The sequence below is a fragment of the Neofelis nebulosa genome, chromosome 9 (assembly GCF_028018385.1).
Source record: "Neofelis nebulosa isolate mNeoNeb1 chromosome 9, mNeoNeb1.pri, whole genome shotgun sequence".
NCBI classification, from domain to species: Eukaryota; Metazoa; Chordata; class Mammalia; order Carnivora; family Felidae; genus Neofelis; species Neofelis nebulosa.
This window is the reverse complement of record NC_080790.1, coordinates 14,487,536-14,515,329: the sequence shown is the minus strand read 5'-3', so window position 1 is coordinate 14,515,329 and position 27,794 is coordinate 14,487,536. Positions and strand designations below refer to the sequence as shown.

The following is a 27,794-nucleotide window of genomic DNA, read 5'->3' as shown; positions in this document are numbered from 1 at the left end:
GTGGGAATGTAAAAAAAGAGGGGGGGGCAAGGAAGAATAATGTGGAGTTGGAATGGAATTTGGAGGCACTGGTATGAATTTGTGATTCCTAAAGAAATAAGTATATATAATGTTTTCTCCGTAGCTCTGTCTGCTGAAAGTGTTTACAAGCAGTGACACCCCAGTAGCAATGGGCACACTTCCCACCCAGATCTTGGTTTCCCAATATCATTCCTTTCTAGAAGGAAAAAGGGATCATTGGAGAAATGGCATTTCCAAAATGCCCTTTGTTCTCCTAGTGCACAGCCGCGGAATGGCCCGATGCTGAAGTCTCTCGTCCTGTGCTGGGAAGGCGCTGCCTTCTGGAAACAGTCTGGCCTTGTTTTCACAGTCCCGGATGGATGACTGATAGCGAGGAGTGCACGTACTGGCCCAGTAGCTGTATCTGATGAGTATCTTCTCCCAATCGTGGGTTCACTCAGCTGCTCTCAGAGGTGTTTCAAAACAGGCGCTAATGTACATTCTTGGACAGCAAGGAATTACACAAGGAAGTAGGAGCATGAACAGAGATCACGTGCTACAACTTCTGGAGGTGCTGCTTTTATGTGATTGGAAGTTCAGAGATGCATCTTCACTCACACACAGCACACAACCTCTAAGAGCCAACTTGCTCCAGAGGTCTGATACCCCCAGAGGTCACTCCTAGAAGAACCATCCTTGTTCTGCTTGGTTCAGAATTTCTGAAAAGAATCCTGGAAGAGGGGCACCTGGGTGGCTCAGTCGGTTAAGCGTTGGACTTAGGCTCAGGTCATTATCTCTCAGTTCGTGAGTTCAAGCCCCATGTCTGACTCTGCACTGGCAGTGCGGAGCCTGCTTAGGATTCTCTCTCTCTCCCTCTCTTTCTCTGCCTCTTCCCAGCCCTCAAAAATAAATAAACTTAAAGAAAAAAAAAAAGAATCCTGGGAGAATGTCAAAAAGACACAGAAGCCAGCTTGAAGAGGATTTCATTGTTATCAAAATAAATAAGAGTAATGGATTATAATCTGCTGATTAAAATATGAATCCATGAGTATATGCTGAAATTGACATAAAGATAGTAGATAGATGATAGATAGACATATAGATGGAAGGAAGGAAGGAAGGAAGGAAGGAAGGAAGGAAGGAAGGAAGGAAGGAAGGAAGGAAGGAAAGAAGGAAAGAAGGAAAGAAAAGAAAAGAAAAGAAAAGAAAGAAAAGACAAGAAAAGAAAAGAAAAAAGAAACAAAAAATGGGGCTTTTCCTTATAATAAAATGCCAATTGATATATGTAAATAAAGTGGTGTAACCATCATAGTAAACACTGATTTGGGCAAGAATCACTAATGGGTGCTAAATCTAAGAGAAAAAGTTTATTAATTGCAGGGGGGCATCATAACTAAGGAGAGAAATGGAACAACATTTCTAGCAGGCAAATGAGCAGACAAATATTGCAGGCTTCTGGATGTGCTGTCCTGAGACGGCCACAACCTCACTTTTGTACTATTCCCACCAGGGATGTAATAACGAGAATATGATCGTGAGGAAAGACGAGACAAATCCTGATTAAGGAACATTCTATACAATAGTTATTCTGTAGTCTTCAAAATTGTCAATCACATGAAAGCCTTAGCAAGGTTGAAGAAGAATTACAGATAAAAGAATACTAGAGATGGGGCAACTGAATGTTCTATATGACCCTGTATTTATCCTGTAAATGGAGGGAATTTTTTCTCAAGGGCAGGATGGGACAACTGAAAAAGCTGAAACATGCACTGTAGGGTCAATAACAATTTCATATCAATTATGCATTTCCTAAATTTGGTAACTATACATTGATTACATAGCGAATATCATTTTTCTTAGAAAATATACATATAATTCTTAAGGGGAAACAGAGCACAATGTATGTAAACTATTCTTGAAAGACTCAGAAGAATTATAAAAGATGGGGCTCCTGTCTGTCTCAGTCAGTAAAGCAATGGGAGTCTTGGTCTTGGGGTTGTGAATTCCAGCTCCATGTTGGGTATACAGATTACATAAAAATAAAATCTTTAAAAAAAAGAAAAATTAAAAAATATGAATACATGTACACACCTATAAAGAGTGAAAGATTGTGATAAAACAAATGTGGCAAGATGTTAAAAATTGGTGAAATTGGTAAATGAAGAAGTTTTTAGTACTATTTTTAGCATGAAGTTATTTTAAAATGAAAAGTTAAAAATAGAGCCATACAAGATGTGTACCCAAGTAATGATGTACATAATTTGTCCCAGTTATTTTAATTAACCATGTAGCAACCAGCCAGACATGTCCAAGGGGCACCTAAGCACTGAATATGTGCACACATTTACAGTCACTTCTAGGAAAGCACACAAAAATATATCATGTACCTCATAAGACCTACCTCAATTCAACTCCAAAGGACCTCCCAGATGACCTTGATAACTATAATGCCACAGTCCCTGAAGGGCCTTGGCAATATCAAGGGGTTCCATACATCTTGAAGTGCAGGGTTCTTATGACAACCCCACAAAATGCCTTAGGCCAGGTGATCCCTAGACAGCTTCCTTCTAGATGTGTTGTGGACTTCAGAGTGAATTCTCTTCCTCCATGGTCATCAGACTCTACCTTAATGAATGGATTCTGAGACCGTGGACAGCAAAGACAGACAAAGGTATGGTGCAATAGCTTTGCAGGCTCTATTCACAAAAGAGATTATTTTAACAATTCCTTGAAAAATTTTAGAGGCTACCTGGTAAGCTAGATAGATTTCTGGGCTTCAAATTCAAGCACATTAGAAATGTGACTGAAAGTGTGACTAATATTGAATATCTTGAATCCTAATTTTATTCATCACTAAATGGCTCACTTTCACACAATGCTTTGCCATTTGCAAATTTCAGGAATACTATCTTCATAGTAATCATACTGTCAATAGTAACTGTAACTTACTTATGAAGCACTTCATCCACAGTGAGTGCTCCATGAAGTGATTGGTATACATCTAGTGTAACCATTCAGATAACTCCATGAAGCAATTCTTATTATTCCCATTTTACATGAAGCTCAGGTGAGTTACATAACTTTCTGATAACACAGAGTAAGAAACAAAGCTAGAACACAAGACTGACATTAAAATCCATTATCTTAACCACGGTTATGCCTATAATATCTCATGATAATTCCCATTCCTCAAATAAAGGGGTTGAGGCCCCTTATTCAAATAAAGGAGTTGAAAATTAAAGGATTTATCTAAGTTTGGAATAGTCTAGTTCAAGTCATGTGACACTAAATTTGGCATTCCAACTCTGGATGCTACAAGGAACACATAAAACAATGGACAGAAAGTGCTTTGTAAATTGAGAAATTTGTGAACACATGAGGATTAAATCTCATTATTACCTTTAAAAACTTCCCTAGTGCATCATGGGAGTAAGCAACAGCTGGAATTAAAAGGGGTGGGGGCAGGTGAGACACTTTGGGAAACAATTTGGCCATTTCTTACAAAGTTAAACATACACTTACCATTTGACCTAGTGATCACACTCCTAGGTATTTACCCAGGAGGAATGAAAATATATGTTCACATAAAAATCTAGATGGGAAACTTTACTGAAGCTTTATTCATAATTGCCAAAAACTGGAAACAACCCAAATATCCTTCAACTGGTGAATGGATAAACAAACTGGAACATCCATGGATTGGAATAGTATTCAGCAATAAAACAAAATGAATTACCGATGGATGTAACAATGCAGATGAATCACAAATGCATTATGCTAAATGAAAGAAGCTACATTCAAAAAAGACTACATGCTGTATAGTTCCATTTATATGATATTCTAGAAAAGGCAAAACTATAAGAACATACAACAGAGTGCTGGTAGCCAAAGGCTGGGTATAGACAAAGTACATTGACTACAGAAGAGTAAGGGGTGACTTTTTCAGGTGATGTAATATTTACTATCTTCATTGTGCTGGCAGTTACATGACTATATGCATTTATTAAAAATTATAGGACTTTACTCAGAAAAGGGTCGATTTTATTGGATATAATTTATACTCCAATAAATCTGACTTAAAACTTTTAAAGAAAGGAAGCTGAGAGTCTCTAAGTGTGGGCCAAACAGCCTGACAGATATAGCACCTGGTACCCCTCCTGGCTCTTTGGGAACACTTTTCTAGAAGGCCTCAATGCCCTAGAGATGGTGCATCGAGATAGTCCCAGGAAAACCCATGTACACTAAAATCTTACACAGATCTATCTCCACATAGGATTTTTGCTACTACCTAGCTTATTTTCACTTTTCAACTTAATTTGTTTGCATAATTCATTATTTTTTTTGCTTGCATAACTTAGCACTATTGAAAACACAGAGCATGCTGAGTCACTTACTTGGAATGGGCCTGAGCATAGCTCACCTGCTTTGTTCCTCTCTCTGAGAACCACTCTGTGCCTGCCTCCTATTAGGGGTCCCCCTTTCTCTCTCCAGTTCCTCTTCAAGTCTCAAGACCCATCTTAGCTCTGCCTCCCAAACCACCTCAGCCCACCTAAGTCTGCAAATTGTTCCAGCTCTGTTTGCTCTTCATTTGGATTTTACTATATGTTGTTGTTTGTGATTGTCTATAGCTTCTCACTCAGGCTCTCAAATATATAGTGTTATAGACCTTACTAGATATCATTTTGTCTTCTTGCTCCTGGATAGAATGCCTGCCTAGAAGCCTTCAGATTTAAATTCTTTTTTTCAACGTTTTTTATTTATTTTTGGGACAGAGAGAGACGGAGCATGAACGGGGGAGGGTCAGAGAGAGAGGGAGACACAGAATCGGAAGCAGGCTCCAGGCTCTGAGCCATCAGCCCAGAGCCCGACGCGGGGCTCGAACTCACGGACCGCGAGATCGTGACCTGGCTGAAGTCGGACGCTTAACCGACTGCGCCACCCAGGCGCCCTGAAGCCTTCAGATTTAAATGAAGTCATGTGACAGTGACCAAGATACTGTAAGAATTGATGTATGCTGCTTACAGAAGAGAAAACCTGAACTATCAATGGATTTTTTTCCCAGCTTCCAAATGAGGAAATCTCAAATTAATACGATAAAGATTAGAACATTCTGGATCATAGAGGTACTATATAAAAAAGGGCTTTTGTAGAATCATCTGGATCTTTAGTGAACTTTGTGTGATGACAAAACAAACTTCCTTATGATATGCAGCTGAGACATGGGGGTTGTTTGTTACCTCACTATAACTGAAGCTATCCTGACTAATGGAAGTTAATAGCATAGAAACACATCTGGATGGAATGGATCCAGAGGGAAACCAACCAGAGAAAGGGGTAAGTAAACATCTCCACAACTCCAAGGTTTAACATGCTGCTTGAAACATACTCAGCAGATTTTCAATAAATGCCTGTTGAACTAACATTAGCTTTGGTTGCATGGCTTTTCAGTGTGAAGCAAGGATCTCCATTTTAATACAATAGTTATTCCAGAACACTCTACTGGCAACAGTACCAGAAAACACTAATTTGGGATCTCTGAGACCATTCTTATTTCAACTTTTAATCTCCATCTCCTGAAATAATAGAAATATACCTGAAAGAAATATTGTTTGGAAATCAGATATTCTTTAAATTTTTTTTAATTCCAGTCAGTTAACATACAGTGTAATATTACTTTCAGGTGTACAATACAGTGATTCAACACTTCCATACAACACCTGGTGATCATCATGACAAGTGCACTCCTTATTGCCTATCATGTATTTCACCCATCCCCCTACTTACCTCCCTTCCAGTAACCATCAGTTTGTTCTCTATAGTTAAGAGTCTGTTTCATGGTATGTCTCTTTCTCTCTTTTTTTCCTTTGTTTGTTTGGTTTCTTAAATTCCACATATGAGTAAAATCAAATCATATGGTATTTTTCTTTCTCCTGCTGACTTATTTCACTTAGCATAATACTCTCTAGCTCCATCCATGTCATTGCAAATGGCCAGATTCCATTCCTTTTTATGGCTAAGTAATATTCCATTATATATTCATTACATATGATATATACATAAACACACACACACACACACATATATATATATATATATATATATATATATATATATACACATCACTCATTAGTTGATGGACACTTGGGCTGTTTCCATAATTTGTTTGTTATAGATAATGCTGCAATAAACACTGGGGTGCATGTATCCCTTTGAATGAGAATTTTTGTATCCTTTAGGTAAATACCTAGTAGTGCAATTGCTGGATCATAGAGTAGTTCTATTTTTAACTTTTCGAGGAACCTCTACACTGTTTTCCAGAGTGGCTACACCAGTTTGTCTTCCCACAAACAGTGCAAGAGGGTTTACCTTTCTTGTGTTGCCTTTCAGGTGTTGTTTCTTGTGTTGGTGATTTTAGCCCTTCATCAAAATAAAAACTTAAACTAAATGGCAACCTATGGAATGGGAGAAGGTATTTACAAATGACATATCAGATAAATGGTTAGTATCCAAGATATATAAAGAACTTCTACAAATCAACATCCAAAAAGTGGAAAATCCAATTAAAAATGGGTAGAAGACATGAATAGACATTTTTTCTCAAAGAAGACATATAGATGGTCAACAGATACACAAAAGGATGCTCAATATCACTGATCATCAGAGAAATGCAAATCAAAACTACAATGAGATAGCACCTTGCATCTGTCAGATGTTGTTTTTAAATTCTATTTCCTTTCAAGCAGATTAGATACCTACAAATCTATTTAAGTGCCTCTTTACTCAAAAATGGTGCTAGAGGGGCCCCTGGGTGGCTCAGTCGGTTAAGCATCCGACTTCGGCTCAGGTCATGATCTCGCGGTCCGTGAGTTCAAGCCCCGTGTCGGGCTCTGTGCTGACAGCTCAGAGCCTGGAGCCTATTTCAGATTCTGTGTCTCCCTCTCTCTCTGACCCTCCCCTGTTAATGTTCTGTCTCTCTCTGTCTAAAAAATAAATAGACGTTAAAAAAAATTTTTAAAAATGGTGCTAGAGGTCTTCTTGATTATACATAAGTTGACCAAGGGCCAAGTCATGTTAATGTACCCTAAACACAAACCACATACTGACACAGACACATGCACACACAGGCAATATTTTGTGTGTAAAATAAGCATTTTAGGGGCATCTGGATGGCTCAGTCAATAGTGCATCCAACTCTTGATCTTGGGCTCATGAGTTTGAGCCCCACATTGGGTGTAAGATTACTAAAAAGAATAAAATTTATCTTAGGGAAATCTTGGACTTAAGCACCTAGCTAAATAAAAATAAAAGTAAGCTCAAATGGAAAGAACAATAGATTTGAAGTCAGAAAATTGAGGTGAGAACCTAGCTCTGTTGATCCTATATGTTTGGTCTTGGATATTCCAATTCTTTCCTCTGAAAAATGGACAGAATATCAACTCTGCTTACTTTAAAGAATTGTTGTGTAAGATATGAATAATTTTTTTATAATCGCCATCTTTTAAAATTAGTATATTCCAGGAAAAATATCCTAGGTTTAGTTCTTTCTCTCTTAATAAAAGCAAATACTCTGCTTAGGCCAAGAAATGGTTTTATTCACATTAGCATTTTCTATCCTTTTAGGAGTTCTACACTTACTAACTGCTCGTCTCAGAGGGTACAAACAAAAACAATGTTTTTAATGTATTTCTGCATCAGTGTTCTCACTCCCAGGCAAAATTCAGCTCGTCACTCCAGACACAGGTTTGGAGTTTCCTCTCCTCATGCAGGTGTTGTCTTCGCTCCTGACCCTGCTCCTTCTCTCCCACCCATATGGGTTTTCATCAGCTGATGCGGGAGCCAGGCAGGGTTGCCCTTGCTGCAGACAGAACACTGGAGGCTATGAGAGCCTTGCGGAGGCAGGGAGAGATGTGAAGGAAGTGGGGGAGTGTCGGGTGAGTGTATGTTGATAGCACTGTAGGTGGGAAAGCCGGTCTGGGAATTGTTCCCCTCAGCCTGGATAATGTCCACAATATGGCCGTGCTCCTGACATCGCTGGACTTCTTTCTATGCCACTTGGTGGGAAACGGTTTTGTTGGGATCTCCCTTCAGTCAGCAAATCGCTTTTCTGAAGCCTCTTAGATTGCAGTTTCTGACTCCAGCTTTCTGCCAGCACTGCGTACCTCAGTAGCTGTTTCTCCACCATTCTGGAGCTCCCAATTAAGTTGTAGTCAAGGCTCTCATGGCATAAATTAGGAACAGAAAATCCAGTTTTAACTCATGGCTCTGGAAAGCAATCAGTAGAGCCATGAGGCCTGCTTTGGCAAAGACTCCTCAGCCGGGGGAAAGAGGACAGCCAGCCAATCAGTCAGCTGTGCATTTCTAGCCCACAGAAGCAAAGCCCCTGGTAGGCACATGGCTGCCTGTTGGCAGTGGCTCTGCTCCCAACGCATGGCAGCATCCTTGCTGTGATTTTGGCAAGCTCAGAAGAGTAGTGGGAGACTGCAGACTCTAGTGCATTCTAATTGGGAGGCCAACTGCTTTCCTTCCAGATTTACTGCTCCCAAGGCCTGAGGGGCACGCAGCCTGGGTCCTGGCAGCTCATGGGATGGTTTTGTGTTACTATTTGGAGACTTCCTATTATGTTCTGCTGTAAAGGGTATGAGGGAGTCCCTCCTTGGGATAACCCACTATCTGAGTATTAAGAGAGACATCGACCTTCCCTGTTCCCTTCTCTGTGTGCACAGAAATAAATCCAGCACGCCTCAGTGTGGCATGGCCCATCAGTCATAAAAACATGACATGGACATCAGTGCTGGGGGGGGGGTGGGGTGGTGGCAGCATGGCAACAGTGCCCCTCCTCCTCTTGCTCTCAGGCCTGTGCTAGGAGCTGCACACAAATCCACAGCTCCCTCTTCCTTTCTTGGCCCTGGGCCCCTTCTTTCCGGCACTCTGTTTCAAAAACATCACAAGCCACGCAGGTGGTTTTTGTTGCACCACAGCTCGTATTCTTGACAGATCCTACATCTGCACATTAATACTCCTTGATGCTTCCAGCCTGAAACTTTCCCAGACACACTGGCCTCAGAGTCTCACAAGCTGTGCGGAAGGGAGACGAACTACACAGGAATTCCTTACTGGGTCTGAGGGTTGTGAGGGGGAGGTCATGGTTATTTTAAACAAAAGAAGCTTCATGGTCACTTAGATCTGAACTTGAAGGCATCTGACTCCATTAGAAATCTACCTTCTCTTCAGGGCAGTGAGTGTTTTGGCCAGGGCTCTGGGGCAACTCCAAGTTACTATAATCATGAGGTATTACCATTGCCACAATTGCAATCACACAATTCATATGTACTGAGTGAATAAACAAATAACAATAACAATAATAATAATAATAATAATAATAATAATAGTTAGCATTTACTGGGTCCTTCCTATCTGTAAGGCACTGGTCTTATTTAGACGATTAGTCTTAATGCTTCCACAACCACTATACAAGGTAGGTACTAATGTACACATTTTATAGATAACAAAACTAACTAGCACAATGAATAAATATATAAATAATCTGACTGAGGCCACACTGTTGAATTAATGGCAGAACAGGAAACCAAACCTAGATCACAGACCTCTAAATCTATGCTAGAGAATTCCACTTAATCATACTGAGTTTGTATAAAAAGAAGGAGGTCAGGAAGTGTGACAAAGAGACTAAGGGCCTTCAAAATAAACTGCCAGGAATCAATTTCCATACTGGAGCCTGGTGTCCAAGAAGCCATTGGAACACTTCAATGGCCAGAAGAAACACTTTTCTCATTTTACTAGTATGCAGTGAAAAAGAATGGGGTACAATGGTTTGGAATGAGTGAAGAAGAAGTTTCCCAGATTCAACAAGAAATACAAATGAGGGAGAGAGAGAGAGAGAGAGAGGGAGAGATTCATCTCCCAGGAAGGCTGGAAAGAAGAGAACAGCATTATCCCTGAGGATACTAAATAGATTAGTAGAGCGACCATGAATAAATCAGAGATTTTAGAGATGGCAGCCAATAAAAAAAAAATTGTAGAAATAGTCTTTGAGTGTTCATTCCCTCCCTTCCCTCTGTAATAACATGAATTGTAACACCACAGACATTATCTACAATTACTCCAAAATGTTGTTTCTTTACATCTAGAATTTTTATTTCAAGGCTAATCCTGAGAAATTTGGCAGTTGTAAAAGATGTCAGGATAGAGGAAGGGGGAGAGGTTCAGGAAATATGGTGGGCCAATACAGGGTTCACACCGTCCATTGGGGCCTGAAATCAAGCTTGAGAAGAGTTAGCAGACCCATTGATGGTCTGTTGGAGAAAAGCGACAGATGGCCTGAGCCAGAGGGCTTCTCAGAGAGGGAGGCTGGAGTGCTGCCTAGGTCCCAAGTGCATGACTAACTCATGACTTATGGAGAGCCTGACAGGTCTGACCTTGGAGTGTTGAAGAATCACACTGGAACTGACCACAGCCCCTTCACTGGGCTCCATCTCCTGCCCTGAGGAGGGCCTCCATCATTCCCCCACTATGATTTGGGTATGAACAATATCTGTGGGTCTCAGCCACAGGGACAGGTCTGGGAACAGTCTCAAAACACACATCTTAAATCTCTTCCACTTGATTATCTACTTTTGATTCCATCCACTGTCCATGTAGATGGCTGAGACTAGGAAATCAGAGGGAGGTTTGATTCTGGGAAGAATAACATTTTCAAACACATAGTCATGAAACTGAATTTGATTTCTTCAGAATAAACCAAAGACACCCAAATATAGAAATAATCAATCTAATAATACTTATCATTAGCTAAATTCAAGATTTCTGTTGATTTATTTTCACACTGGAACAGACAGATTAGTCATAATATTAGTATTAATGTTAGTAGTTGAATATCTCATTGGGCATTCAATGAGCAGCTATAAAGAAGGTATAAACTATGCAGGAAGGTTGTGACAAAATAAACTTAAGACAATCCCCCATTTTACTGGCAGTTTCAGTCTAGCTAGAACAGACTGAAATGAATTTCACTGTGTTGTAGTCTTCCCATGATGATCTTGAGACAGAAGCACAAAGTAGTATTATCTGATTATGCAATGGGTAGAAAGTGTCACAGTGCTTTCAACATATAATTGACCTCCCACATCTGCCCACATCGTCAGCACAAGACATTGGAGAAAAGAGAGGAAGAAAGACAAATTTGTTCAACTTCTGGAACACAGAGAGTTCTTTTCCCCTTGATATCTTGAGATGCCATCATAGAAACCACATAGCGCTGAGGGGGTAGGATAACATGGTGAGGGGCTTCCCCCAGGTGGGTAATCTATTAGGAGACCCCTGCATACAGCTAGAGTCCCAATAGACTATACCTTTTGTAGAAGGTTGAATGAGAAATAAACCTACTTCCAAAAATAGAAGATCAAGAAAACTTTCCAATCTCTGCCTTGGCAACAGTGGAGGGGGAAAAATACCCCATGAGATTTTATAACCACAACAGACCCTTCACAAGTTTGCCATACAGATTTATGCCACCTGTGAGGTCTGAAAAATCTCAAATGGACAATTTAATTTAAAGTGGTCCTAGGTCAATGGTGCCCCCAGGAAACTGGCAGAAGCAAACACACATCATTTCTGGAGGAATACTAATTCAACACAGGCCTCAAAGAATTCCCACAGATAAAGTTCCAAATAAAATGAACAACTCACTGGAAAAAAGAAAAAACACAAAGAGACAAGGCACCTTGAATTAAATTCTGGAGAACCAGTTTCCTTAATGTATCAGATATGGTAATTCCCAGAGAATATATAACAACCATATTTACTTTGTTTGAAGAAATAAAGGAGAAGCACAAAAAATACAAAGGATAATTGATAGTTTTAAATGTAAGAATATTTTAAAAGGTGCAAACAAAATATTAGAAATGAAAAATTATAATTAAAGTTACAATTTAAATGGATAAGTTAAACAGAAGATTAAAGTTGACAAGAATTAGTGCCATAGAACACAGATTTTAAAATGTTAAAAATGCAACTCAGAAAGACAGAGAGGTAGAAAATATGAAAGAGAAATTAGGAGCCAGAGCATAGAGTATGGAGAGCCAACAAATGTCCAATGACAATTATACAAGAAAAAAGAATAAGAATAAGCCAATATTTAATGACATTATGTTTGAGAATTTTCCAGACCCATTGAAGAACACCAATTCCCAGATCCAAGAAGTCTAGAATATTCCAAAAAGAATGAATAAAAAATAACTTCATATAAAGATATATCATAGTGAAACAATGAACATCAAAGAAAATTAGTCCTTAAAGTAAGTATGAAGAAAGGATAGATCACCTGAATATCAATTAGAGAGATGACTCATTTTATATTAGTATGTATGGTAATCAGAAGACAATGCAATAACTTGGAGTGCTTTCCCCAGTAGATTTTAAACAAGGAGAATAAAATACAGTTTTTTGCATAATGAAATGTGGAGGTTATCACCAACATATCTTCACTGAAGAAATTCTAAAAGAAATAAAATGAGAGGGGCGCCTGGGTGGCTCAGCCGGTTAAGTGTCCACCTTCGGCTCAGGTCATGATCTCATGGTTCGTGGGTTCAAGCCCCACATCGGGCTCTGTGCTGACAGCTCAGAGCCTGGAGCCTACTTTGGATTCTGGGTCTCCCTTTCTCTCTCTCTGCCCCTCCTCCACTCATGCTCTGTCTCTCTCTCTCAAAAATAAAATAAAACATTAAAAAAAGAAAATAAGATAGAAGAAGTAGTAAACAAAGAAACTGTGAGTTAAAGAGACTATAAAGATAATGATGTTTAATTTGTGGGGAAATTAAAATAAGGAACAACAGTAAAATATAAGTTTCAAAATGGGGTAAGCCAAGGTAAGTATTTTCAGACTTTTGGCTCTCAAAGCATGGTTCGGATGCCTGTAGCATTGGTATTACCCAGGAGTTTTGTAAGAAATGCAGAATCCCAGGCCCCACCTCAGGCTGCCTGTATTTTAACAAGATCCTCAGGTGATTTGAATATACATTAAAATTTGAGAAGCTACTTGAAGTACTTAGACTTTGTCAATTACTAATTATTATAAAAACCTAATTAGAGTAACCACTGAAAGCACAAATACAGAGCATCATTTACAAACAGTAGAGAGAAAAATAATGGAATAAGGAAAAAACTTGACTCCATTGGTCATTAGGTATAGTCAGGTTATTCTGTACTAAAAATTTTCATGTACTAAAAATTAAAACAATAATGGATAATTTCTCATTCATGTTGAATATCCTTTGTGCATTGAAAGGGGGACCCAGTGAACTAGAGTGAAGTAATTCCTTCTATATTTGGGTCTAAGTCAATAATCTGACAATTTGTGTTCTGAGTATTTCTTTTGGCATGGCTCTGTTGACAACAAATTCTCTTTTGATTGTTTTACCCCTTATTTTGCTTTATTTCTGGAGTATATTTACTTGACTACAAGATTATACATTTTCAGTCATTGTGTTTAGGCACTTTAAAGATGTTAATCCATCATCTCCTGGTTTCCATCATGATTTCTGACGAGAATTTAACTGTCAGTCTTATTGTTGCTCATTTGAAGGTAAAATATCTTTCTTTTCTGGCTGATTTTAAGATTATCTTTTTTTTCTTCAGTAGTTTTACCATGCTATACATATTTTTTAAATTTATTTAATCAATTTTGGGTTGGCAAGTTTTCTTGAATTTTGTGTCTTGATGATTTTCATCAGTTTAGGGTAAGTATTGACCAGTATCACTTCAAATTTTGTGTCCATCAGAATCCTTTTCCCTTTCTTCTAGGGATTTAATTGTAGATATATCAGATCTTTCGCCATATCCCATATGTCTTTAATGCATTTTTAGCTATCTTATGTTTTTTTTTTCTTTGCATGAGTTTGGAGATTTGATAGTAATCTTTTAGTTCATTTATCCTCTATTCTTCTGTGAATAATCTACCATTAAATTAAGTATTTTTAGTTCTTAATTTTCTTTTATATACTTTTTAATTCTAGAATTTACATTATTTTACAAATCCTATTTCCTTAGGGAAATTCTTATTCTTGACCTTTTTTTTCTTTTAACACAGTAATCATTGTCACTTAAAAGTCAATGTCAAATAATAAATGGATCACCTGTTGGTATGATTCTATTGTCTGTATTTCTTCTTGGTTTTGGTCATTTGGTCTTATTTCCTGACATGCTTGGTTATTTTTACTTAATCACAGACATTCTGAATGAAAAAAAAATGTAGAAATTATTTGAGATTTGGCTGACTCATCTTCCTTCAACAAGGACTTTTATTCTCTAGTAAGCATTTAGAATAGGTACAGATCACCATAATCCAGTCTGACATTGACAAAGCTCAATTCCTTTTTGGGGGTGGAAGGGATAAGGAATGATCTATTTCTTGTTTGCTTTCACTCCTAGTGTGTACTCCCTTCTGGGGTCCTAAATGGAAGTATGAGGCTTTTTCCATGGGCCCATTTCCTTGGTACATTGAATCTAATTTTTATCTCTTCAGTCCCATAAGGTTGCCCAATGCTCTGCTCAATTAGCTGCCACTTCCTTCTCAACTTTTTAGGCTATTGGCTCCATTCCAAGAACAGCGCATATCTTGAAAGCAATGCAAAATTTTGGGTTAATTTCAATGCACTTCTTTCTGGGTTCTGTCCCAGCCAGTCAGTCCTGGCTGCCATACTGGCTCTCCAGTGCCTACATGGCGTATTTTTTTTCCAGCTTGTCTAGATGTTCTTCGTGGGAATGTTGGTCTTCAGTAAGCTATCCATCATTAATTGGAAACAGAACTCCAAATTCCAACTTTGAATTTAGAATCTTACAAGCACTCACTTCGGAGAGGAGAAGAAAATAAAAATGAATTTTGCACATAGAACATTAAGTGCCCCAATATCTTGTAGGAATAAATAAATGAATAAAGTACTCTTTCAAAATTAAAAACAAGGGGGGAAATAGCAAAGTGTTGGGTGGCTTGCTATGTGCTATCCATGTATTATTTCATTTATTATTTATAATAACACTATGAGTAAGATACTATTATTACCCCTATCTGATGATAAGAAAAAGAATACATAGAAAGTCTAAGTCACTTGCATAAGGTCACATACACTGTGGAACCTGCAAGTTGAACACCAGTGCTATGTATCTTCTCAAACTGAAAGGTATAAAAAAATTAGTATGACCAGAAGAAATAAGGAAACCTGAAAGAAATTAAGAACATCTATTAAACAGTGACACTTGGAAGCATCTTTTTTAAAGGACGAAGTTTCAGTGACAAAAAGTTACATCTCTTTTTCTAAGAATCCAATCATGCCATTTGACTCTACCTTCAAGAATATTTAAATAATCATAATATTGCAGATTCTATTTGTTAGATTTCGGATTTTAGAATTAATCTCCTGACGAAGGATGTATAATTGTCAAAGAGCCACATGTAACATTTGTTTAGTGTTTTCTGACTGTTTGGCACAGTGCAAAGTGCTTTATATAGATTGACCAATTTAGTCCACAGTTACTTATGAAGGAGGTGCCATTTCACCCCCAATTACACATGTAGAATTTGAAGTTTTGACAGGCAAAGTATATTTTTCAAGATTGCATAGATAATAAGTAAATAAGTGGTGAAATGCATTTTGAACTCTGGGAACTTACTTTTAACTAGGTTCCCTCCCTCAAAAAATGCTAAAAACAAGAAAATGCTCAATAAAAATAGGAAGGTGAAGAGAAAAGAAGAGGTAGGGGATGTTATGAGTATGCAAAGTTCCTCATCTTTTGCGGAAGAAAATCAATGGATATTGTCTAAAGATAATTTGAGAAGTAGAATTAGAAGTATGTTATTTAAAATTATAATAGTAACAATCAAGGAGAGTAAAAACAGAAACTAATCTGGAGTATGGGATGGGGGAGAAGGGTAGATAAATGGCAGATAGACTTTATCTTTCCATTATACCTTTCTCATTTGTTTTTATCATATGCATGTATTACAAATAGAAACTAAGCTATATATAAAAAGATAAATTATACCATAATAATGTTGGAGGGGTTATATTCCACTGAGACCACATGCTCTTGGCCACATGGCAAACAACAGTTTCCCTGGAGAAAGCCTGTGATACCACGGCACAGGCTCCATAAATCTAATTCTAGTCTACTATTAAAAAGCACATATGCCTCAATAAATAAGTCATATTAAACCATAGCTGCCTTATCCATTATAAAGGTTATATTTTGGATTTGAAATTTTCACTCCTTTTGTTCTTATTTCTAATTGGTTCAGAACCTGAATGGAAAGAAGTGTGCTTTTCCCCTGGGTCCCTAGGCACACTCCAACACATTTAACAAGAAGAATACACATAAAGTTGAAAGAGAGGAAGAGCACTAAATCCTTTTACAACTTCTTAGCATATCTCAAGTATCCTAGGATGCTTGGAACCAAATGACACCTTTCCTGGACTCAAACATAACAGTCTTAGGTGGAGTAAAGAAAATTTGGAATTTGAAAAATGATCAAGATTGTATTTCAATCTTCTTCAGTCATTCCATATCTGACTGGCTTAAATTATGACTTAAATTATGACTTAAATTATGATTGGATAAAAGACAGAAAATTTTTCATGCACTTTTATGTAAAGTATAACCTTCCAGGGTGAAAGCTGCAGGACTGTCACACTACACCCTGTCTGGAGAGAGCACCTGCAAAATGACAATTCTTTTGAGAAGCTTGCTGAGTTTTCACAGCTCGGTCACAGATTCATTAATCCTCCTGCCCCAGAAGCAAGTCTTCTTCATTTTCATGGGCTGTTTCCCAGGGGGACACAAGGGGTGGGGAACCACCTTGGAATCCCTTAGGTGCCAAAGCAAAGAGAACCCAGAGCTCCTGTTGTTTTTCATAAACACGTGCTCCTCTTTCCACATTTCCGACTCTTTGCCAAGGTGCTGAGAAATGGTAAAGCTGGGACGGGCTGGCTCCAACCAATCTGGCCTGACAGCCCAGAACCTACCCTTAGGATGTGCATTTTACCCCACAGCTGTTTCTGCTTCACTCTAATTTGTTCAGGATTTGGTTGGGACCCTAGAGTTCACCTTCTGCAAAATATTTGTTAATTTTTGTTTTTAGCTGAGAAAATACCTTTTCCCCTCCCAAAATGAGAACAATTTGCTCTGGGATTGAAGATGGATTTGTATTATAGTTGCAGTGGAGATTTGCTCAATTGCTTCATAGCCACATACCCAACACTCACTAATTCCTTTTAACAAGAAAATGGTAAACAGGTGGAGTTGAAATCATAGATAAATAAAGAGTCCTCTCCAATCCATTCAGTTGGGTCTTTGTAAAAGGAATTCTACCCAGCTGGCAGTGCACACGCTTACACAAATGGAATATTTTTTTAAATCAGCATTGAGAATAGTAGACATGATAACATGCTCATGAAATCTACTGGGTAGACAAGACTTCAAAACAATCAGCATCATTTCGCTAATTGCCAAAACTCCTTTCCAGATATGACCACCATCACTTAGAAACTAATTTTTTTTTTCACTAAACCACTTCAATCCATTTACTTTGGTTTTATAACAAAACCCTTAACGTTGTTGGTAGCAACAATCGTAGCCTTGTATATTTTAATAGAGTAATTTATTTTTTCCCAATGACTGTCATGGCTTTTGTAAGCCTAACAAAGCTATGTATAACTTCTCTAAAAGATAAGAGATTTTTCTCTCCTAAAAAGCATATATTTTTCAATTTTCTGAAGAAAATATAAGTAGACTATTGATTAATCCATTATCAGTCCTAGAAAATAGCCAATGAGACCCAGAGAGCCAAAAAACAACAAACAAAACCATTTAATTTTCTCTATCACTGCATTTGGTGACAGGTTGCTATTTGTAAAGGGTAATATAATTATTCTTTTTGATTAACTGATGCTTTATAAATACATACACAGACATTCACATATACACATAAATTCACAATCACAAATAAAGCATATTATTGCTGCTCTCTTCCTTGTCTGATATTTAGCCCTAGTAGTGTTTGTTTTGTTGCATTTGTTTGCTTTAACTCTTTATTCCTTGAAATATATTTTTTCAGTTATCCAGGGCAAGATTTAATTTTTTAATAACTGATAAAAGTTTAATTAAAGCTTTTATAAAATAAAGAACATGTTATAATGAAATCTTTCATTGTCCTATAAATGTAAAAAAATTCAAATGCCTCCATAATTTGTTTCCCACAGGTCCTTAGAGCATTGTTTCCAGTATTTTGGACATGCATTCACAATAAGAAAGGTACTGTGTACTTTACTCTGCCCTCAAAACTGAAACCAAAGTTTTATCAAATCATACTTCTCTTTGCTGTGTATAATATCACTCAGATATTTTGTATACTATCAAATTCTGGCTTATTTATTTATTTACTTCTTTATTTCTTTATTTATTTTTAATGCTGGTAACAGCCTGCAGTTTGAAAAATCCTGCCCAGTAGAAACTTATCTTTGCTTCTATGTTCCCTAGATTGAATATTTAAGTCAGCCTACCTATTTCCATCTATTCTCTCACCAGAGGCTAAAGGACTCACTGTCAAAGCCACCGAGCTAAGACGCAGGATTTTATGAGGCCTCATCACCTCCTTGACATCCAAATTCTAACCTCGTGTCCTGAAGTTGATCATGTACATCTTTAGGCCAGTTTAACATTGTCAAGCTCCACCACCTCCATCTTATATTAACCATGCAATGTGTATACTCCCTGGTGAATCACATTCTCCACTGGGTGAGAGACTATATTTAATTTGGTATAAATTTCCCTCTCCTTCCCTCTGACCACTCTTCTAACATAGTCTTATGCTAAAATTAAAAAAAAAAAAGATACTTAAGGAAACTTTAAAATGACACCAATACAATTTCAAATATATCAATGTATATCTGACATATCTTCAATAGAATAATATCTAATTCAGTCTGTTCCCACAAATCCAATTTGACAAACAATTTGTGAGATTTCATTTCCAGATCTACTGAATCTCCAACAAAACAGACCTGGTTTCACTTTGAATTAAATGCTTCCAAACCTCCAGCTCTGTCTCTTCCTAGACAGGCATTTTCTAGACAGACAAATTTAAACCTAGGACACCCTGAGACCTACATGAAATCATTAGCACAGAACTTGCCGACACAACTCAAGGAAGATCCTGAGCTGTTTATTCCACATCGCTTTGTTTCGTTAGGCCCCAAACTGGCCCTAAGCTAATTTCCATGCTTTTTTATATTTTATTTTTATAACATGTGAAGCATGATGATTTGAAATCTGATCAAATCACATGGTGAAATAATTCTTACAATCAAGCCAATTAACACATCCATTCACATGGTTGCAATTTGGTGTGTGTGCATGTGAGTATGAGTGTGTGTTAGGAAAGGACCTGAAATCTACTCTTTTAGCAAATTTCCAGTACTCAGTGTGGTATTATTAACTATAGTCATCATGCTGTACATTAAGTCTCTAGATTTACTCATTCTACATAATTGTAACTTTGTGGGGTTTTTGTTGTTGTTTTTTGTTTTTTGGAAATTGTTTTATTTTAAAATTACCTCCCCTACAAACCATGTTAACACTTGAATGTTATGGTTTTTCATTGTAAACATACCACATTGTAAATGGAGTTTCGTTCTTTTAAACAACTGTTGAGCTTCGGTTATTTAAAATAAGTTTAAGTGTAATATAAAAAACTATCCCTTTCCAGGTGGGAGCTTGACACCTGCATAAAACCTAAGAATTTGGTAAGTCCCTTAGTTGAATAAAAGCACAAAGTTACCACCCTTTTTATCCATACAACACGACATGGTTATGTTTTTTTTAATGTTTCATTTATTTTTGAGAGAGAGAGAGAGAGAGAGAGAGAGAGAGAGAGAGAGCAGGGGAGGGACAGAGAGAGAGAGGGAGACACAGAATCTGAAACAGGTTCCAGGCTCTGAGCTGTCAGCACATAGCCCGACAGGGGGACTCAAACTCACAAACCGTGAGATCAGTACCTGAGCAGAAGTCAGATATTTCCACAGACTGAGTCACCCAGGCACCCCCATAACTATAACTTTGTACCTGTTTCTCCCACTCCCTGCTTCTGGCAACCGCCATTCTACTCTATGTATTCTTTTTCAGATTCCTCATATAAGTGAGATCATGCAATATTTTTCTTTCTTTATATGGCTTATTTCACATAGCATAACATTCTCTAGGTTCATCCATGTTATTGCAAATGACAATATCTCCTTTCTAAAGACTGAATAATACTCTTATATACATATATACCACAGTTTCTTTATCTATTCATTCACTGAGGGATACTTAGGTTGTTTCCATATATTGGCTATTATAAATAGTTCTACAATTAAAATGGAAGCACAGATAGCCCTTTCAGATACTGATTCCAATTTCTTTAATTATATACCCAGCAGGGGATTGCTGGATCACACAGTAGTTCTATATTTAGTATTTTGAGGTACCTCCATACTGTTTTCCATAATAGCTACACCAATTTACATTCCCACCAACAGTGTATAAGGGTTCCCTCTTCTCCAAATCCCTACCAACTCTTGTTGTCATTAATTTTTTTTTCTTTTTGTAATAGCCATCCTAATAGGTGTGAGGTGATATCTCATCATGGTTTTGATTTGCCTTTCTCTGATGATTAGTAATGTTGAACACTTTTCTGTATACCTATCGGCCATCGTATGTCCTCTTTGGAAAAATGTCCATTTGGGTCCTTTTCCTATTTTTAAATTGTTGTTGTTGTTGTTGTTGTTGTTGTTGTTGCTACTGAGTTGTGTGAGTTCCTAATTTATTTTGGATACTAACTCTTTATCAGATATACAGTTTGCAAATATTTTCTCCTTATCTGTTATGTTGCCTTTTAATTTTCCTAATGATTTCCTCTACCATGAAAAAGACTTTATTTTTATTTTTTTTTTTATAAATTTTTTTTTCAACGTTTTTTATTTATTTTTGGGACAGAGAGAGACAGAGCATGAACGGGGGAGGGTCAGAGAGAGAGGGAGACACAGAATCGGAAACAGGCTCCAGGCTCCGAGCCATCAACCCAGAGCCTGACGCGGGGCTCGAACTCACGGACTGCGGGATCGTGACCTGGCTGAAGTCGGACGCTTAACCGACTGCGCCACCCAGGCGCCCCATGAAAAAGACTTTAGATTGATGAAGCCCTTTTGTTTATTTTTGCTTTTGGTGCCTGAGCTTTTGCTGTCATAGTCAAAAAATTATTGCCAAGTCCAATGTCAAGGAGTTTTCTCCCCCCGCCCCTTTTTTCCCCCTAGGAATGTTATGTTTCCAGGTCTTATGTTTAAATCTTTAATCCATTTTGAGTTTATTTTTCTGTTTAGTATAAGGGTCAAATTTTATTCATTGCATGTGGATATCCAGTTTTCCTAGCATTATTTAATAAAGTGGCTATTCTTTCCCCAATTTTGGTTCCCTTGTAGAAAATCACTTGACCGTATATGCACAGGTTTATTTCTGGGCTCTCAGTTCTGTTCCATTTGTCCATGTGTCTATATGTATGCCAGTACCATAGTGTTTGATTATTATAGTTTTGTAATAAAATTTGAAATCAAGCAGTGTGATGCTTCCAACTCTGTTCTCTCTGAAGATTGACTATTCAGGATGTTTATGATTTCATACAAAATTTGGAATTGTTTTTTTTTTTTATCTTTTTATGTGAAAATTTCATTGGAATTTTGATAGGGATTGCAGTGAATCTACAAATCACTTTGGGTAGTATGGTCATTTTAACAATATTAGTTCCTCCAATCCATGAACATGAGATATCTTTCCATCTATGTGTGTCTTCTTCATTTTCTTTCATCAGTGTTTTATAGTTTTTAGTCTACAGATCTTTCACTTTCTGGCTAAATTTATTCCTAAGTATTTTATTCTTTTTTTAAGCTATTGTAACTGGGATTGTTCTCTTGATTTCCTTTTTAAGTAAGTAATTGATAAGTAATTGTTGGTATAAAGAAATGTTATTATTCTAACAACTTCTTTTCTGTGAAGTTTCAGGGTTTTCTACAACTAGGACCATGTCATCTACAAACAGAGATAATTTTATGTTTTCCTTTCCGATTTGGATGTCTTTTATTTATTTTTCTTGCCTTATCACTTCTATTACTATATTGAATAGAAGCAGTATGTGTGGGCATTCTGACCTTGTACTAGATCTTAGAGGAAAAGCTTTCAGTTTATCACCATGATTATAATGTTAGTTGTGGGCTGCTTTTCATGAATGGCCTTTATTGTATTGAAGGAATTTCCTTTTATACCTATTTGATTGAGAGTTTTTATCATGAATCGATGTTGAATTTTGTCAATTGCTTTTTGAGTATCTATTGAGATGATCACATGTTTTTTTTATCATTCATTCTGTTAATGTGGAGTATCACATTGACTTATGTGGTGTATGTTAAATCAACCTTGCATCCCAGGGATAAATCCCATTTGATCATGGCGTATACTGTTTTTGATGTGTTGTTGAATTCATATTGTTAGTATTTAACTGAGGATTTTTGCAGCTGTATTCATCAAAGATACTTGCTTGGGGTTTTCTTTTCTTGTGGCATCTTTGGCTTGGTATCACCGTGATTCTGGCCTCACAAAATGAGTTTGAAAATATTCTCTCTACATCTATTTTTTGGAAGAGTTCGAGAAGGGTCATTATTAGTTCCTTTTTATAAAATGTTTGGTAGAATTCAACCATGAAGTCATCTAGTCCTGGGCTTTTCTTTATTGTGAGATTTTGTATTACTACTTCAGTCTCCTCATTTGTTATTAATTTGTTCAGGCTTTCTATTTCTTTTTGATTCAGTTCTGGTAGGTTGTATGCTTCCATGACTTTATTTCTTCCAGGTTATCCAGTCTGTTCACATATAATTGCTCATAATAGTCTCTTATGATTCTTTTTATTTCTGTGGCATCTGTTATAATATCTCCTCTTTAATTTATGATTTAACTTATTTAAGTCTTCTCTCCTTTTTTATTAGTTCAGCTAAGGGTTTGACAATTTTATTTTTTCAAAAAAAAACAACTCTAATTTTTATTGATTTTTTTCTATTTTGTTTCTATTATCCACTTGATTTATTTCTGCCTTGACCTTCCTTTATTATTTCCTTTCTTCTGCTAATTTTAAGTTTAGTTTACTATTATTTTTCTAGTTCCTTGAAGTTGTTTACCTGTGATCTTTCTTGTTTTATAGTGTTGGTATTTATCATTATAAACTTAGCATATTTAACTTTTAATTTCCATGCTTTTCCTCCCAGTTTCCTCTCTTCTCTCCATGCAGATTATCCCATCTGTCCCCCACATCCTTCTATGGAAGTCCTGGTCACTTTCTTCATGACACCTTCCCTGATTTTCAGTCCCCACTTGTCAATATGTGCCCCCATATACGCACTCTCACTTAACTTTTTTAGTGTCTTTTGTAAATTTCATGCCCATTTCTCTCTTTCCCTCTGGTATAATTTGTTAACCAGTCTTTTTTTTTTGCCCCAATCCCCTTCCAACTGACATACTCACACACCCTGAGATTTCCCTAAGATAAAGTATCTCTTACATTACTTATTTTGTTTTTCGAGAACACTTAAAAAGTTATGATAAAATATGCATAAAATTTACCATCTTAACCATTTTTAATGTATAATTTAGTAGTATTAAGTACATTTATATTGTGAAACCATTGCCATAATATTTCTCCAGAATTCCTTTTATCTTGAAAAATTGAGACTCTATTCTACACCCACTAAACAACAACTCCTCATCTCACTCCCCTTCAACTCCTGACAACCACCATTCCACTTTTTGTTTCTATGAATTTGACTACTTCTAGGTGCCACATCTAAGTGGATCATAAAGTATTTATCTTTTTGTTTCTGGTTTATTTCACTCAGCATTATGTCCCCAGGTTTCTTCCATACTATAGCATATATCAGAATTCCCTTTCATCAAAACATGAAATGACTATCTCAAGCCAGGAAGATCAGAAGCCTGGCTTAGACAGTCCCAAGTGTGACCTAACACTGCCCTCCGTATCTAGAGAGACCCTTCATTCTGCTATTTATTAATCACTGTCAAACAATGGAGGAAAGTCTAGGTAAATTATGGTATACTGCATTGTACAGAAGCTTGTGGATTTTTGAAATTGCATTTGCAATGCCATTTAATGATATGGAAAGGTACTTAAATGAATTATATTAGGTAAAAAGTGAAGATACATTATTTCTCATACATTATTATCTGAATAGTGCAAATGAAAAAAAACTAAACATAAAAATGGGAATGAAATATACTAAAATTAATAAGTAATGTTATCCTGTTTATTTATACCTTATGTGTAGCCCCAATTTTCTTTTAATGAGTACATATTGCTTTTATAGTCATATAAAAATATATATTTGAGAAAAAAATCCATGTACAGGATTCACTGGAGCTGTGAAAAAAGGCTGAATCCATGGCAAAATACTCATCAATGGACCTTCATTGTTCAGCCAGTAGGAGTGTAGCCTGTTGATGGCAGTAGCTGCACTCCCTGTGTAGAGACAGAGCCCTGAGGAAAATGGGCTGGGGTAGTGACTGGGCCAGATGATGGCTGGCTGCAGTTCAGAGATTAAGGAGGAAATAGTCTTATCTGTTTCTAACCTGCCCCATGGTTATAACCACTTACTCCTACCACAACATGGTCTCTTTCACCTCCCCATCCTTTATTCATACACAGGCAGCAGGCATGAAGACCAACTTTGTGGGTCACCTTCCAAAGAGTACTAATCTTAATAAGAACCAAAGTCTGCACCTACACTAATTAGGTCAGAAGACAGGATTCCAAGGGTCAGTATTTAGTCACTCAAATTCTAAATGAAAATTCTGCTATGTGCCAGACATCCACCAAGATGAAAGAACCAATAAAACTCCCTGAAAGAACTCATACCCTGTTGGTATCAATGAAGTCCCTGTTCCAGGAGCTCGGGGATATACCAGAAAACAAGATAAGGTACGTGCCATCCAGAAGCTTGTACTACATCAATCTCAGCCCTGTGAGGGCTACACTCATCAGTATGTGAGCTTCAGTTTAGGTTTTGGTAAAGCAAAGTCATAATTTTATGCCTACAGTGTGATTGTATATACACAGTGGTCATGGTTAAATGAGATTAGCTAATTTGATAGAGGAGGGAAACCACAATTTTTTATGGAATGATCAGAGAAGCTTTTAAACTTCCACTAATATTCCTTTGGTCATGGCTGGAGAAGCCAAAGTTCAGGACTGAGAAGCATCTGAAATGTTTTTCTAGGCAGCCAATCTGTTTAAGAGACTTCTCACAATCATTAAAGTAAACATCAGAGTCTCCATACCACACCCTCAAAAACTGGCAAATAACCCCAAGCCAGGCCCAGCAGGGCTTGACCCCTAAAACTGATGCTATTTAAGCTCTAGGATATAAAAAATGCCTCTTAGGCCAGACTCATTTGCCAGAACCTTCAACATGGCATACTTAACCTCTGGTCTTACTTATATAAACTATTTTATCCAAGAAACCCAACTAAATGGAAACAGGCATGTTCTGTCTGTGTTTGTGTATGTGTGGTGTGCAAGTGTGTGTGTGTGGTATGTGTGAATGTGTGGGTGTGTGCAGTCAGGACCTAACTCATATTTATCCATGTTCTATGTCTATCTGTGACAGGCCTATGGGTACTGCCATGACTAATGAAGCAACTCCTGATTCCACAAGATACCCAATTAGGAAAAAAAGTCTCAGCAGGCCAGGAAAAACAGTTAGAGGAGAGGGCAAATGATCTTTAAGAGCAGTTAGCAGTATAGGAGAGAGTAGAGGGATAGAAGAGGAAGTCATTCCTAAGATTAAGTCAATCCACTTCCCTTACCATGCATTTTGGCAAGCACTGTCAGAAGCCATGGAAAGAGGATAAACCATGAAAAATGCTCGACTCCATAATACTAAGAAAAAGCATGGAATGCCCAGGATTTTCTGCCTTTTTGTCCTATTGAAACTTCTTAAATCTGTCCTCTGAATTTTTGTGATCTCATTGGGCTAAAGCATGGAGAATGCAGGGCCAGGGTCTTATTAATCACTTCAGCTACTATGTAATGGTTTTGAGAGACTGACATATGCCAGGCCCTCTGCTAAGGACATATCTCATGTTTTAGGTACTCTCATTGTGCCCATTTTTACATAAGAGCAAATAAAAAGTAGAATTTGAGCAACTTTCTTAAAATTAAGAGGCATGTAGAATCAGAGGTGGAATTCAAATCCCAAGTCTGACTCCTACCCACTCCTAGGCATGAAAAGGCACACAGTAGGTGGTTAATAAATGACTGAATGCTGTCCAGAAACATGAGATGGAAAGGGATCCATCTGATTCACATTTTAAATTGTACACTCTGAGGGTAAGTAAGTGCCTATTGAGATCACAGCAGAACAGAGTCTACATGACTCATGGCAGGAACACTAGGACCAGAAAGCCTGGGCTGTGGATCTGGACTCCGGTCCAGCCACTGGTTCTCTGTGTGGCTTGGAAAAAGTCAACTTATATCCTAGGGCTTCCATGTCCTCATCTGACAAACAAAAGAATTTCCACTTTACCCCTTAAGTCTGCAAGGAGGACCAGAGGAGATAAGTACAAGTGAAGGTGCTTCATATAACACACATGAGAAGTAACATCAGTGAGGAACAGGTGTTGATACTGGAGCTGGTTCTGTATTCTTCTAACCTACCTGTCTTCACGATTGTTCTTTGTTTTCTGCCACTGAGGAGCTCAAACAATATTACTATTATTTTAAGTAAAATACAACAAGTTCATCGGATGTGCAGGGAAAAAAATGTGCCAGTGAAATACTGGCAGGTCAGATGGAAAGTAGATCTCTGACTCACCATCCCTTTCAGAAGAATCTCCAAATGCTCTCTCCCAGCATCCAGGACCTCTCCCAAAGCTACTCCATACACTTCATGCTCCAGTAATAACACATGACATGTAGTCCCTCCAACAGAGCAAGCTCTCTCAGACCTCTGATCCCTTTCACTTGTGGCTGGAACACTGATGTCCATCTGCTTCAGTGTTTTGAACCTCAGTCCATGCATCACTACTGTCAGGAAAATTCTCTGCTCCTTCCTCAGTGCTCAATACCACTCATATCATTACACAACTCCTGAGAATCCTTATCTCCATTACTATTAAGTTCTTCAAAGACAGGCATGATTCTTTCATCTTGTTATTCTCAGTGCCTGGCCTAGGACCTGGAACTCTGTAAGCATATGGAGAAATTTTAATCAGTTAAACTAAATTTGTATGCATTCACAGTACCTCGCATGGTCAGGAAAACATAGAGACTGACTAGTTTGATGTTGAACAAGTGTCCTCAAGCATAAAGTTCCATCATTTGCAAAGTATTTAACTAGCATCTATGATCTATTACATTCATTTCATAATTAACCCAAAGGATCTTCATTTTATTAAGTGAGAATCTTATACCACACTGTAAGTTTTTCCAAAATGGAAACCATATTTTTATTAACTTGTTAAATCACAGATTCTCAATAATGCTCATTGACTGCCTGCCTGATTGAATGAATGAGAGAATGGATGGATTTTCTATACCCATTTCTATATCACCTCACAGAAACTAAGATGATGCTTGGGACATATACGCTGAAAATGACTTCTAAATGAATGAGTGAACAAATAAATATCCTTTT

General features: G+C 37.4%; 1 long non-coding RNA gene across 1 annotated transcript; it reads left to right on the top strand.

The window, feature by feature from the left end:
• Positions 1–5,301: 5,301 nt before the first annotated feature.
• Positions 5,302–26,055, top strand: LOC131484409 (uncharacterized). Its single transcript, XR_009248229.1, has 4 exons — positions 5,302–5,334; positions 18,270–18,321; positions 19,775–19,811; positions 25,767–26,055. It is a non-coding gene; the product is annotated as an uncharacterized LOC131484409 (long non-coding RNA).
• Positions 26,056–27,794: the final 1,739 nt, after the last annotated feature.